The sequence below is a fragment of the Physeter macrocephalus genome, chromosome 1 (genome assembly GCF_002837175.3).
Source record: "Physeter macrocephalus isolate SW-GA chromosome 1, ASM283717v5, whole genome shotgun sequence".
In the NCBI taxonomy this organism is placed as follows: Eukaryota; Metazoa; Chordata; class Mammalia; order Artiodactyla; family Physeteridae; genus Physeter; species Physeter macrocephalus.
In genome coordinates, this window is record NC_041214.2 from 31,028,599 (window position 1) to 31,042,381 (window position 13,783).

Below are 13,783 nucleotides of genomic sequence, written 5' to 3' on the forward strand. Positions count from 1 at the left end.
TAGTAAGCTTGAAAGTGACTCCTATCACTCACACCTCTTTGTCCAGTACGAATCCAAAGCCCCATCCCATCACATGTGGCCCAAGAAATGCAGTTCTAACAGGTTCCCAGAAAGCAGAGAGCCAGTGATATTTATGAACAGCAGCAATGACTACCATACTTGGTATAGATACTTGTGCATGACGGGTCCATGTGAGGCAAAGACATGAGGAGAAGATAGATATGGAGAGAAAACAGAGTCTAGAAATCAGACCAGCAAACATGCAAACATTGATTGCATGTTAAGCTTTGTGCTAAGCCCTGGGGCTTCAAAAATGAATAATATAGTGTCTCTGGCTTCAAGAAGTTCATGGTCTGATGGCAGTAAATGATGCATGTTATAAATTTGTATGTTGAAGCCCTAACCCCCAGGGTGGCTGTTTTGGGAGATAAGGCCTTTAAGGGAGTAATTAAAGTTAAGTTTAGGTCGTAAGGGTGGGGCCCCAATTCAAATACCTGTCTTTATAAGAGGAAGAAGAGCTACCTGAGCTCCCTTGCTCTCGGTGCATGCACACAGAGGAAAGGCCATGTGAGGACGCAGCAAGTTGGCAGCCATCTGCAGACCAAGGAGAGACATCTTACCAGAAGCTAACCTTGGAACCTTGATCTTGGGCATCCAGCTTCCAGAACTGTGAGAAAATTCATTTCCTTTGTTTAAGCCACCCAGTCTCTGGTATTCTGTTATGGCAGCCAAGCAGGCAAAAGAGTGCATAAGCAGATAATTATAATGTGATGTAGTAAGTACAATGATAGATATCTACACATGGGCACACAGGAGAAGAGGCTCCTTCAGTGATTAGAACATAATAGTGTTTTACCATAGCCACAGGTCACCCCCAATTCTGTGTCCTAGTGCATAACCCAGGGGCAGGGCCCTGCCTCTACTTGGAGGAGAAGATTCAGGAGCATTGGGTAGCTTCAACAATCAGTCATGGTCTAGTAGCTCCTCTCACATGGCCCAAGGCAGGCCCCATGAAAGAAGTTTCTTAGAAAGATGCTCAAAAGTCTACCTCCTTAAGGATGAGTGTGAAAGAGAATGTGCTAAGGCTGATACTACTACCTACTGCCCCACTATCCTCTTTGGTCATCAGCCTCCTCTCACCAAAGCCCTAGGAAGCAATGATTTTCTGAAATACCCAAGAATTCCACTTTATATTGGATAAAAGCTATACACTGAATAATCACAATTCATGGAATGTGATCAAAAAGCATTTCTATTTTGTCTTTCTATATACCTTTAACATTTATTCAGCAGAGTAAGTATTTCTGCTCCTGTATAAAACTCACTGTTCCCATGACTTTTCTAATGACTTACAGGAAAAATCCTACAGACACAGTTTCAAAAAGACAGTTAGAATGTCCAGTCCCACGTAATAGTCAAATCTTCTAACTTCATTCAAAGTTCAGCTGGTCTTTCTCCCCAGCAATGACTTGCTACCTGGGAAGAGGAGGTTGTTGACTTCCATCTTTCTTACTCACCTTCTCTCTCATTCCTCAGCTGCCGTTTCTGACACTGCAAGATTGGGGGCTCATGGAGGGGAAGAGTGAGGGGAGCAGGAAAGCTGTTACATGACTGGCTCTGTCCTGAGCTCCATAGTTATGACTTGATGGCGCTTGATTCTCTAATCCTACCCTGAATTTCTTGTGAAGCACTTTCACAAATTATTCAGAGATCCCCACTGAATTCTCACCTACAGTTTCCTTGACCCAGGCAAACTCATTTTCTAGTACAATTTGTCATTTCCTGTGTCCACAGCCCCTGGGCAGTCCACCTCCAGTTTTTGTCAGGTGGGTCCCATTGACCCTCCAGAAGTCCCTACTGGATGGGACTCAGCTCTTTCACACACATGCAGTCATCTAGCCCTTAGTAACACTCATGCCCCTTTGCCCTGACACAGTGTGATCCCTTGGAATCATCCACCAGCAGTTGGCCAGCCCATCTCTCATCCATTCAAGATTTACTCAGTGGAAGTCAGACACCAAGCCACTATGTCCTCCATTCGGTGGAGGTCATGGAAACCCTCTGGGTAGTCCCATCAAGTGCCCCTCTCTAGGCTTGAGGCAAAGTCAGGTATGACTCACCCCTCCCATCGTGAGGACAGGAGCTACTCACAAAGCTCTCTCCAAAGAACTTCTCTTCACAAATTCTCTCTAATCTCCAAAAACACAACTGTTTCCACTCCTGATGTGAATGTATATTTAAGAGAGAGAAAACTAGTTTTTTTAATATTTTTCTCTGCAAATTAGCATCATGAACTGGCTCCCTGCTCTGGTATCTGTCACCTGTTGTCTTTGAGTGTCAGCTAAAATTTCCATTTTAATATTCAGTTAGACTGTGGTGGGCAGAATTGCCTGTGTTCCTAAAGAATCCCACCCAGGTAGCTGGGGATTTTAAACAAGACCCCCCATGGGAACCAAACCCATGCTCACTGCTGAATTAACATCACAGAAAGACCCCTCTGCCTCTGTTAGGTTTCATTCAAGTTCATTCTGTCTGTTCTCTTCATTCTCTTTGATCTCATTCTTCCTAATTGCAAAGTGTTTGGATCCAAGAAACAAAGGGTAATGCCTGTGTCATTCAAACCAGCCAACTCAGAGCACGTGTTCTGGCCACAATGTGATAAGATTGAAACTCATAAGAAAAGTATGACCCCACCCCAAAAGACCCATGACTTGGAAATTTATAAAAGACATTTCTAAATAACTCATGGAGCAAAGAAGTCACAACAAAGTATGGAACATTTAACAATAAAATTGAATGATAGAAAAGCTACATATCAAAATTTGTGAGATATACCTAAAGAGGTACTTAAAGGAAATTTTGTAGTCTTGAATGTATATTTTTAAAAAGAAAAAAATTGATAGGTGACAAAGTGAGCATCCATCACAAGAAGCTGGGAAAAGAAACAAGTAAAATCAAAGACTAGAGGGACAGAAATAATAAATAAAATTAACAGTAATAAGTAAAAGAAACATTATAAACAGCAATAAAATAAAGAAATCTCTGGCAAGACTGATCAAGGAAAAAAAGAAAAAGAGAAAGCCCTCCACCAAAAAAATAAAAATTAAAAAAAACTTTTAAAGGACCCAACTACAGATTCAGTAGATATGTAGACAGCAAAAGGAAATGCTACAGAAAATGTTATGCCAGTCAATTTGAAATTTGAGATGAAATGAAAAAGACAAATTGCCAAAATTGTCTAAAGAAGAAACAGAATGCTGGATTAGAACCATAATTAGTAAAAGCATCAGACCCTGACAGTTCTATCATTGTTTTATCAAACTTTCAAGAAGTAGATAACTCCTACCTTATCAAAATGTCCCAAAAAGTAAAGAAAGAGTAAAGGTGCCCCAACTTATTTTACAAAGTTTGTATAACCTTGATACCAAAACAGGACAAGATTATGAGAAGGAAAAATTATAGGTCAATATCATTTACGAGCAAAGATGAAAAATATTAAATAACATATTAGCAAAGTGAATAAAGAAAAGTATGAAAAAAATTGGCCATGACTGAGTGGAGTTTATTCCAGTTCAAAAGTTTGTTCTAACAGTTAAAAATCTATTAACTGCTTCACAAAATAAGTTATCCAAATGGCCAATAAGCATACAAAAAAGTGCTTAATATCATTAGTCATCAGAAAAACAAAATGCAAATTAAAACCATGATGAGATATCACTTCATACTCATCAGGAAGGCTAAAATTAAAGACTAACAATACCAAGTGTTGACACGGATGTGGAGCTACTGGAATTCTCATACATTGCTGATAAAAAATGATAAAACTACTTTGGAAGGCTGTCTGGTAATTTCTTATAAAATTAAATATAAAGCTATGTTTTATTGACCAGAATTATGTCCCACGTCACAATTACACAATGAATATAATGAACTATTATTATAAAATAATTAATCTTAATTTTCTACTCATATGGTATATGAATGTTTGAAGTATATATAACCAACAAATGAGTGTTATCAGAATATGTAAAGAAAAATACAAGAAATAGTTCAATAGAAATAGATAATCAATTCTCTAGGGAGGAAACTCAAATGGCCAATAAACATATGAAATGAAGCCCATGGTCATGATTAGGAAAGTGTAAATTAAAACAACAAAACTCACCAAATCATCAAACTGTCCGTCAAACAAGTGGGGATAAGGCCATTCCAGGTAGAAGGAACAGCATGTGCAAACACATCTAACTCTATGAGAACATTTATACCCCCATTTGTGTTTCTGTCTGAAGAGAGCAGCAAAAATTTTACATGCAAGTAAACATCAAACCTGGACACTGAAACACTTTTCTCTGCATCCCCTGGCACAAACCCACATGAAAGTCCAGGGCTCAGCAAATAAAGGCTCTCCAATCCCAGGTATTCTTAAGATTCTGGTGGCTCTTTCTCCTGGGGTGTGGTTACCTCTTCCTACATTAACAAGTGAGTTCCAAGCCACTCATCCATTTGTCCTGAGGGGTGAAAGCACTCCTTTAGATGTTCCTGAATCAGACAAAACCAGCAGTTGGGATTACTTCCCGCCTTCCTCTTGCAAAAGTCCCCCTTCCTACACTAGCTCCAGGAGCATCTGACCTTTGGAGGATCCTTGCACCATGTCCTGCGTGCTGACCTTTTCTGGCATAATAGCATATTGTAGCTGAGGCTATACTACCTTGGAAATCCAAGGCACTGACAAAAATAACTTGTAAAAAAGTAGAAAGCATCAAGGGGAAAGTAAAATCATTACACGGCTCAATGTGTGCCCAAACAGCAAAAAAATTCTTCCATTGTCTACTTTTCATATTATTGTCCCTATTTATTTGATAAATGCAGGTTTTCTACACTTCAGTGAAATTTTCCTAGTTAAAAAAAAAGAGGTGCAGGTAAGCGTGGAAATGAAAATGTTTGCCTCAAGAAATGGAGATGGGGGGATGATGTGTGATTTGGGGAACCACTTACGTATAGTGAGATAAGAACAAAAACATTAGAGACCTAAATAAAATCCTGAGGAGGAAGGAAGTACAGCAGGATTGGTTCTGCCTCGTTGGGGGGAGGGGAGGAACAGACAGCATCACCCCCCAGAGAAGGTGACGAACTCCTTTGCCTGCAGAGCCCAGTCCTGTGTGGAGTTGGTTGTAAGAATGGAAAGAACAGCCCACAATGGGGATTAACACAGTAACTCACCCACTGAACTAATTATATCTTGTTTGAACGTTAAGGATCATAGGGTCAGGGGCAAAACTAAGATTCATGCATCAGTGAGACTCTCTCTCTCTCTCTCTCTCTCTCTCTCTCTCTCTCTCTCTCTCTCGCGCTTGCTCGCTCTTCTTTTAGAAGTAAATAGCAACAGCAGGAAAAATACAAAAGGAATAGGTTTTGAAGGCCAAGTTGAAGAGCAGAAAGAAAATGAGGTAAGGTAGCTATTGTAAGCAAGCACATTAAGGTAATGTGTGTACAGGAGTATGAAAGCTGCTGGAGGGTTTTCACTTCATGCCCCTCTAAGCAGAAGGCCTGGTTGGGGTGGGGGGAGGTGAGCACATTCTAGGGGAATGTACCCCGGGGAAAGCTGAGAGTCACCGTTCAGGCCTCGCCAGTCCATCACTTCTCCCAAAATCAGAATTAGCGCAGATGAACCACAAGAAGCAAGGCAGTGTTTCTCAGCCTCTTTCCGTTACCATCCCTCTACGGAATCATTTTAGTCATTTTTCCCTAATTGTCCCCCATTAGATTTCAATGCCAAAAGATATGCTGTATATCTGTTTATGTAATGCATGCATCTCTGTGCTGTATAGGTAAAAAGAGTCAGCCTTTTTTTGCCTCCCAAGAACATTTTTCAACCCCTTGGGGGTGACGTGTTCTTCAAGGATGCACAGTCCAGGCCCATTAACCCTCTTCCTCCAGCTTGCCTCGGATGGCTTCTTATAACCACAATCAATAGATTAAATTCTATTTCTATAGAACAAGTAGAACAGGCAAATTTGCCAGGAATAGATTTATTATCCTGAGCTAATGACTGCAGTCCACAATGGCATTGACATACATCCAGTGGCAAGTAACAGAATTGCAGGAATACAGGTGAAGAGTGGAGAACCAGCTCTAAAGTGGTTTGGGGAGTGTCACAAAAATCTCACACATGCAGGTCTCTCCCCTCCTTGAAAATCACTCCTAGAATCTATATTCCACATAGCCTTACCAGCCAAGATGATTGTGTCATACTTTCTGAGTCACAATTAGTGGTGTGAAATAAAAATACGTTTCACTTTTATAAAATTTTCCAAATTCAAGCCATCACATAAAATTTAATGTATTTTTTTTCAGGCCGTATTGTCTCAAAATCCTGATATAACATCCTAGAGGTGGGGGCAGAGTATCCGTTTGAAAATCACTCTTCTGGAAAAAAATTGACTTAATGATTGTGAGGCAAACACCTCAGAGTTAGCTTGAAAAAACTGGGTAAAGTCACTACACAGCCCATTGGTTCCCAAAGCATCCATCCACTTGCTTGATTCAATGAAATCTTTCCAAATTGGTTTAAAGTGTAATCATAGTTGCCATCAGAGTTACCATCATTCCAGTAACCTAGAGGTAAGTGTTGCTGTTGTTCCCATTTTCCAGCTGTGCAAAATGAGGCCCATACCTGGTCCAAGCCCACAAGGCTAACGAAAGAGGTGGAGTTGCAATTCAAATGCAGCCCTGTCTGACCCCAAAGCCCACATTTAACCACAGCAGAGTCCCTCCCTTTGTGGAAGCAACACCTTGGTAGAGAGGATTGTTAAATGTCCAGCAGAAATAATTCTGCTAAAATAGGAGCTGTGTCACTCAACTTTGTGGGTTTTTGAAAAATTTAGACCACAGCGCCATCCTTCTAAAACCAAGCAGATTGGAAAAGCCACTGTGAAGATTTGTTTTCGAATTTGAGACCCACTCCAAGAGGGTGTGCTCAGAGCTCAGCAGACAATGAAAAATCATCCCTCGCTCTACCCTTTGACAATCGGTGCGCGCAACTCCTGCTCTCTATCAACTTCCCGGCTCCAGCCGGCTCACAGGGCTCTCTACTTTGCATGCGACTGCACAGAGGCAATTTATTTTCTCATTGGAAATGGTGATGCCGAGAGAGCAGAGCCGTGTCACACATGGGGGAGCCACCACTATAGGGAACAGAAGCTCCTTCCAGCTTGGCTTAGCTGCCATCTTTTAGTGCCTTGATAGCAGTGAGAATGGTGCATACCCAATCCCTGTCTCAAGCAGGATTGAGAGTGTCTCAAATCCCTGCCTTCTTAGAGAGAATAATGGCCAGGGTTCGTGGGGGAGAAAGGGAGCGGAGCCTCTCTCTTGAAACTCTGACTATTGGGCTCCTTAAAGATGGATTAGCATTTCAGAGATTTATTCAGTTTCTTGGGTAGAGAAGCTGACTCACAGATACTATAAGTTTGGGTGTGATAGCTTAGAGCTAAATCTGTGTCCTTAAGCAGAATCTCAAACCAGTAATTTTGAGAAGGCATAATGGAGTGCTGTGATAAACCAAAACTCCATAAGTAATGAAGTCACACACACCCCTTATCCAAGAGTCAAGCATCAAACACCCTCAGCCATCCAGAGCATCTGAAAACACACAAGTATCCCCTGCAGTTACCCCACACAGGCAGAAATTAAAAAGCCAGGGAGAGCCTAAGAGGGAAGATTACAGGAAGAATTACATGATTGGTGGGTTTGCAATGAAAGGAGCTCCTTCATAGGTAAGCACTGGCTCTAAAACTCAAGTGCCATTAAGAGCAAAAGGAAGGAATGGGGAGAAAATGAGAACACACAAAACCCAAATCCTAGAGAATCATACTAATAGTAGCACTGTCCAGTAGAAATACGTGAGCCTCAAATGCAAGCCACATGTGCGATTTTAAATTTCCTAATACCCACACTATAAATAAAAAGGAACAGGTAAAATTAATTTCAATGATTCATTTTACTTAGCCTAATATATCCAAGATATCCTTTCAACTTATAACCTACATTTTTTAATTACTGAGATTTTTACATTCTATTTTTTTATACTAAGTCTTCAAAATCCAATGTGTGTTTTACACTTACAGCACAGCCCAGTTTGGACTAGCCACACTTCAAGTGCTCAGTGGCCAAATGTGGTCCACAATCTCCCACCCTGCCATACAGGCCTACACACACACACACACACACACACACACACACACACACACACACACACTACACTTGATTCTCCCTGTTCTCCTCTTTTCTAAGCATGTTTGACTTTCAGCCCAGGGACCATTTGTGCATTTGGTGTCCTACACGAATCTGAAGACTTTTTTGCCCTTCATCCTTTCTGGTCATTTATTACAGATGCATCAAAACACTGATCCCAAGAGGTCCCCACTTTTAGCACTTCTCTATCCACGCGGTGCCCATTTATCCCTAACCTTGTTGATTGTCTCTGTGCCCAGTTCTTCTCCTGGATAAAAATGGCTTCCTCAGTCCCATGGAAACAGCTTTCAAGGTTAAACGCTATCAGAGATCTATTGTTTTGTGGGGTTTTTTTTTTTTAAGCTTAAGCAGTTACCTGCATCACATCCACACAACTTTTTTTGACACCCTCACCAAAAAGGAGCAAAAAAGAGAATATATATATATATATATATATATATATATATATTTATACGATTAGTGAGGCACAAGCTCTCATTCTAGAAGACAGTCTCCTGCATCACATCCACACAACTTTTTTTGACACCCTCACCAAAAAGGAGCAAAAAAGAGAATATATATATATATATATATATATATATATATATATATATATATATTTATACGATTAGTGAGGCACAAGCTCTCATTCTAGAAGACAGTCTCCCTGTCTGACAAATTATTTTACACTCTCTGGTGAATCTATTTCAAGTTTTCTAGGTGTCCAAGGAACACAGATCAGCCTAAGGTTTTCAGCGTATTTTGGACTTTCTGATGGACGATTATTTAGAAGCTGAATTCCTCTGCTTTCACTGAGAAATTTTGCACCGCAGACAAAGAGCTCCATTTCCTTAGAGGAACAGTTTCCTTAAAGGAACAATTCTTCTGGGTTAAAAAAATTTTCAAGATAAATTCCTGTGTTATTTAATAAAAGTTCCAAATAGTCTGTCGTGGACCACAGAATTCTTTGAAATTCGTTTATTTTAATGGAGGTTAGCATTTTAGCTGTTCATAAACTATTGGGGAGGGAGAGCCAAAAAGATTGAATTTTTCACCATCCAAACAAGCATTTTTAAACAATTCAAAAGAGTCTTAAAATCACATGAGTCTATTAAAGCTCTTTCAACTCATGGATATTATTTATACACGTAGATATGTTAGCATTGCAGAAATAAAAGCAGAGAAGCTCTAGACATGCTTTAGTCATTTGAAAAACAAAAACCAAGTATTACCGTTTAAGTGGCTCTTGGACAATTTAAATATATTGAATAGAATTTCATCTTTTCCCTAGAAGCAACCCAGGGTGAGACCACAGGAAGAAATGTTCTATTTCAGCCCTTCCTGACCTGCGCTCTGATGAGTAGAAACTGAAGGGATTATCTTCACTTAAAGCCTGGAGAAAGACAGACATTGTCTTCAAAGAGAGGGGCCTCTTCACCCACAAAGCTTTAGGGGTCTGGAGGCAAAACACAACCTGTACTTCAGAGGAAAAATTTTAAGTCCCTTTCTAAAATCTTTGAAAACGGCTCTAGTTCAACAGCGGGTAGATTTTGTTTTGTTCTGTAATTTTCATACTTTGCTACCAAGACTATAAATGAATCTGTAACCCTCTGTGGATGAGTTCATCCTTTCTTCTTTTCCTCCTTGCCCTCTTTAGATCTCTCTCCTTCCCTTTTACGCCCTATTTTCACGTAGTATTCTGTTGAATTCATGCCTTGGGAAGGTAGCAGCATACTTTTGTCTTTGGCGCCCTCTTATGGCCGCTTCATTTTTATAACAGCATCTTGGAGCGTTTTGGTGAGGAGTAAAGAAACTTTGCAATTTTAAGACTGAAAAGCCATGAAAACATTCACTTTAATATTTTTCCATGGAATGCCAATAAACCACTCATCCAACCAGTCAAGGACAACACCCCAAACCCAAACAGGCCTAAGGGATACCCCTTCAACCTTAGGTGATGTTCCTTCTCCCCCTGCTGTGCACAGGATGTGAAATTTCCTTGTTGTTAGCTGTTATCCAAGTCCCATAGATTAATCCTAGCTTCCTCACCCTTCCATATTTTTCACTCAGCCCTGTCTCAGAAGTTTTCTTCCACAGGGGCCCAAAGCCTTGGCATTCAGAGCAGTGATTCTCTTCCTGGTGAAACACACAAATCCTATGTAATGAGCAAGTGTGCTGGTCCCACTGTGTCCAGCACCGTCCCTGGAGCACACTTATCCCCGTCTCACACTAATCCACCAGCAGACCGCACACCCCCTTCAAGCTGCAGCTGAAATCCTATCTCGTCTCACCTCCCAAGATGGGCATGGCCGCACCTTATCTCACAGTCCCTCCATAATTCGTACACATCTCCATAATGGTAATTAGCGAGTTGCGCACTTTCCAAAGTGAGTTCTGGAGAATTCACTTCCCATTCCATGAGCTGCTCCGTGGAAAATAGGGTTCCGTGAAAAAAATACATCTGAGCAATGGAGCATACTATATTCCCTTCTTGAATAGTATACACAGAACTATACTTGGGAAAACATTGCTTTTCTGTCACATTGGCAGAACTGAGTCACCTGTGAGGAGCCATATCTCTGCATCCCGAGGGCAGAACTGGCAGAAGTTAGGGGAGTCTTCACTTACCTGCTGTCACCTTTCCTCTCTCGGAGGCCAGCCCTCTGTGGGACATTCCTAGCCTCACCGAGAGCTCAGAGAACCCCGTTGTCAGACTCCTCAAGGCCACCTCATGTCTAGGTGGCCAGGAGCTGACTCTCTTGCCAACTATCTGGCTTCCTGATGCTCTGTCCCCACCCCCTTGCCGTCTATGCAGACATCAGAAACTTGCTCGACCCTGGGTCTTTGCCACGGGATTTCCTGGTTCCTGTTTGCCGGGGTGGACCCGCCCACGGGCCTCGGCTTCCAGGCTTCTGCCTGGTCACTGCCCCACCATCCCTGTCCTACCCTCATCCACGTGCCATAGCCACTCAGCCCCCTGGCAGAAAACACCTCTCTCTTTGAGGAGAACAAAATAGCATCTTAGTCAATTTTATCTCCCAGTACCTCCAGAATCTCCCCACTTCTTTCCGACCCCACATCACAAGTTTAGGCCACCTCATCTCTCCCCTGGGTGATGACAGCTTCTCCCTTGCCTCCATCCTTTCCCCCATCCATTCAAAGCATTCTTTTTAAAAGGCCAATCTGATCATGCCACTCTCCTTACAAAAACTTGCAGTGCCTTCTTGTTGTGTGGATCAAGACCAAACCCCTCCACAGCTGATGGTCTGACGAATCCTCCAGCTTTGTCTTCCCAACTCGCGTCCAAACACGGTACAGCCACATGGAAGTTCTTCAGGTTCTTAAAATACCACTCTTCTCCCTGCCCAGAAGACACCATTCTCCCTGTCTGGAGCTCTCTTCTCTCTGTCCTTCACATAGCTCACCCCATCCGTTCTTTCCTCTCATACAAACCTCACCTCCCCCAGAGGCCTGACTCACATGACCCCTTGGATTAGGGTCTGTAGCCCCAGAGGCTCTCATTACCCCCTGCACACTGTCTGCTGTAAAACTCATCTCACTTTAAGTAAGTAACTGCTTCATGTATTCTAACTTGTTGATGTCCATCTCCCCCACTCAGGGCAGACATTAGGGCCACAGAGGCCAGGTCTATCTGGCTCGCCTCTCCATCCCCAGTACCTAGCACTGGGCCTGGCACATGGCAGTGTTCCATGAACATTTGTTGAATGATGGGAATTCCTTGGCTGTCCAGTGGTTTAGACTCCGTGCTTCCACTGCAGGGGCCATGGGTTTGATCCCTGGTCAGGGAACTAAGATCCCGCAAGCTGCACAGCGTGACCAAGAAAAGATAATAATTAAATAAAACCTCACTTTAAAAAAATTTGTTGAATGAATTTTGGATCATGCAATTTCCATATACTCACAGAATATGCACTTTTCTCCCAACAATAATTTTATGGCCATTTCAGCATGAAGCCTCCTTAGATATCACACCAAATCAGCCATTTCTCTGTGCTTCCTGAAGGTAACTGACTTCTCTGTCCCTAATTTGAATCAAGCCTGAAATGAACTGAATTGTACATCACTGGAAGGGTCTTTCTCTTCCACATTATCAAATACCCCTCCAACAGGGGGTAAAATTGTGGTAAGAATCTTTTTCACGTCTAATACTCCAGAGTTTCCTAAGTGCTCTCACATGTATCATTGCACAATGTAAAATCACATTATTCTTGCATTATTATATATATATATATATATATAATTGCAAAGTACTGTTTTTAGGTGGAGTTTCCTTGGGAATCTCAAAATTACTCCTCACTTGTACCAATACAGGTAATCAGATCATTAAAAAGCCCCTGGGGTCCTGGCACTCTTCCCCGCTCCCGACTTCTCCCTTGTGCACCAGCTATCACTTTTAATAAGAAGCTTTGCTTGCCTAAGGAAAATAAAGAAAGAGAAAGAAACACCCTGGGACTTTCAATACTGGGTGACAGAATATGGCAGACCAATGACTTCAGAGTTCTGAGGGAAGATTTTTTCTCAATCTCGAATTACTTATACTTGACCAAACTATTGATCAGGTGTGAGGGTAAATTAAAGATATTTTCAGATATTTAAGGATTTAAGATTTGACTTCCCATATATTGTTTTTAGAAAATCACTGGAAAGTTTGCTTTGGCAAAAGGAGGGAGTAAACCAAAAAGAGGATAACACAGGATTCAGGAAACAAGTGAAGCAGACAGAGTGGTGAAAACAAGTCCAGGGATGTTGCCGACGGCCTGGAGAACAAGTCGTGCAGATGACAGCAGGAGAACAGCAGGTGGGACATTAAGTGTGGTCGTCCAGGCTGTGTCCTGCCCATGGACACGCCACCCAGAAAATCCATGGGGCTGAAATCCAGCCCACGCGTGGCTCACCAAGTCAGGTATTCTGATGGAGGGCTGAGTGCCCCAAGGTTCCACATTAGTTTGTAGCATCCCTGAAAGAAGAATGTGGGACAGGAAGGTGGGAGGAGTGGACAGAATGTTTGGAACTCTTGAGAGTTTGGGAAAACTATCGATAAGATTGTTGGACCATTTGGAAAAAAAAATTAGTCGATTGCATTAGTTTGCTAGGGCTGTCATAACAAATACCACCGACTAGGTGGTTTAAACAACAGAAATGTATTTTCTCACAGTTCTGGAGGCTAGAAGTCCAAGACCCTGGTGTCAGCAGGGTTGGTTTCTTCTGAGGCTTCTCTCTTTGGTTTGCAGACAGCCACCTTCCCACTGTGCCTTCATGTAGTCTTTCCTCTATGTGTCTGTGTCCTTATTTCCTAATTTCCCTTTATATGGGCACCGGTCATACTGGATTAGGGCCCACCATAATGGCCTCATTTACACTTAGTCACCTCTTTAAAGGCCCTATCTCCAAATACAGTCACATTCTGAGGTACTGAGGGCTAGGACTTAACATACAAATTTGGAGAGGACATAATTTAGCCCATAATGGTCACATAGTAAACTAAGCAAAGAAAGAAAGAAAGAGAGAAAGAGAGAAAGGGAGAAAGAGAGAA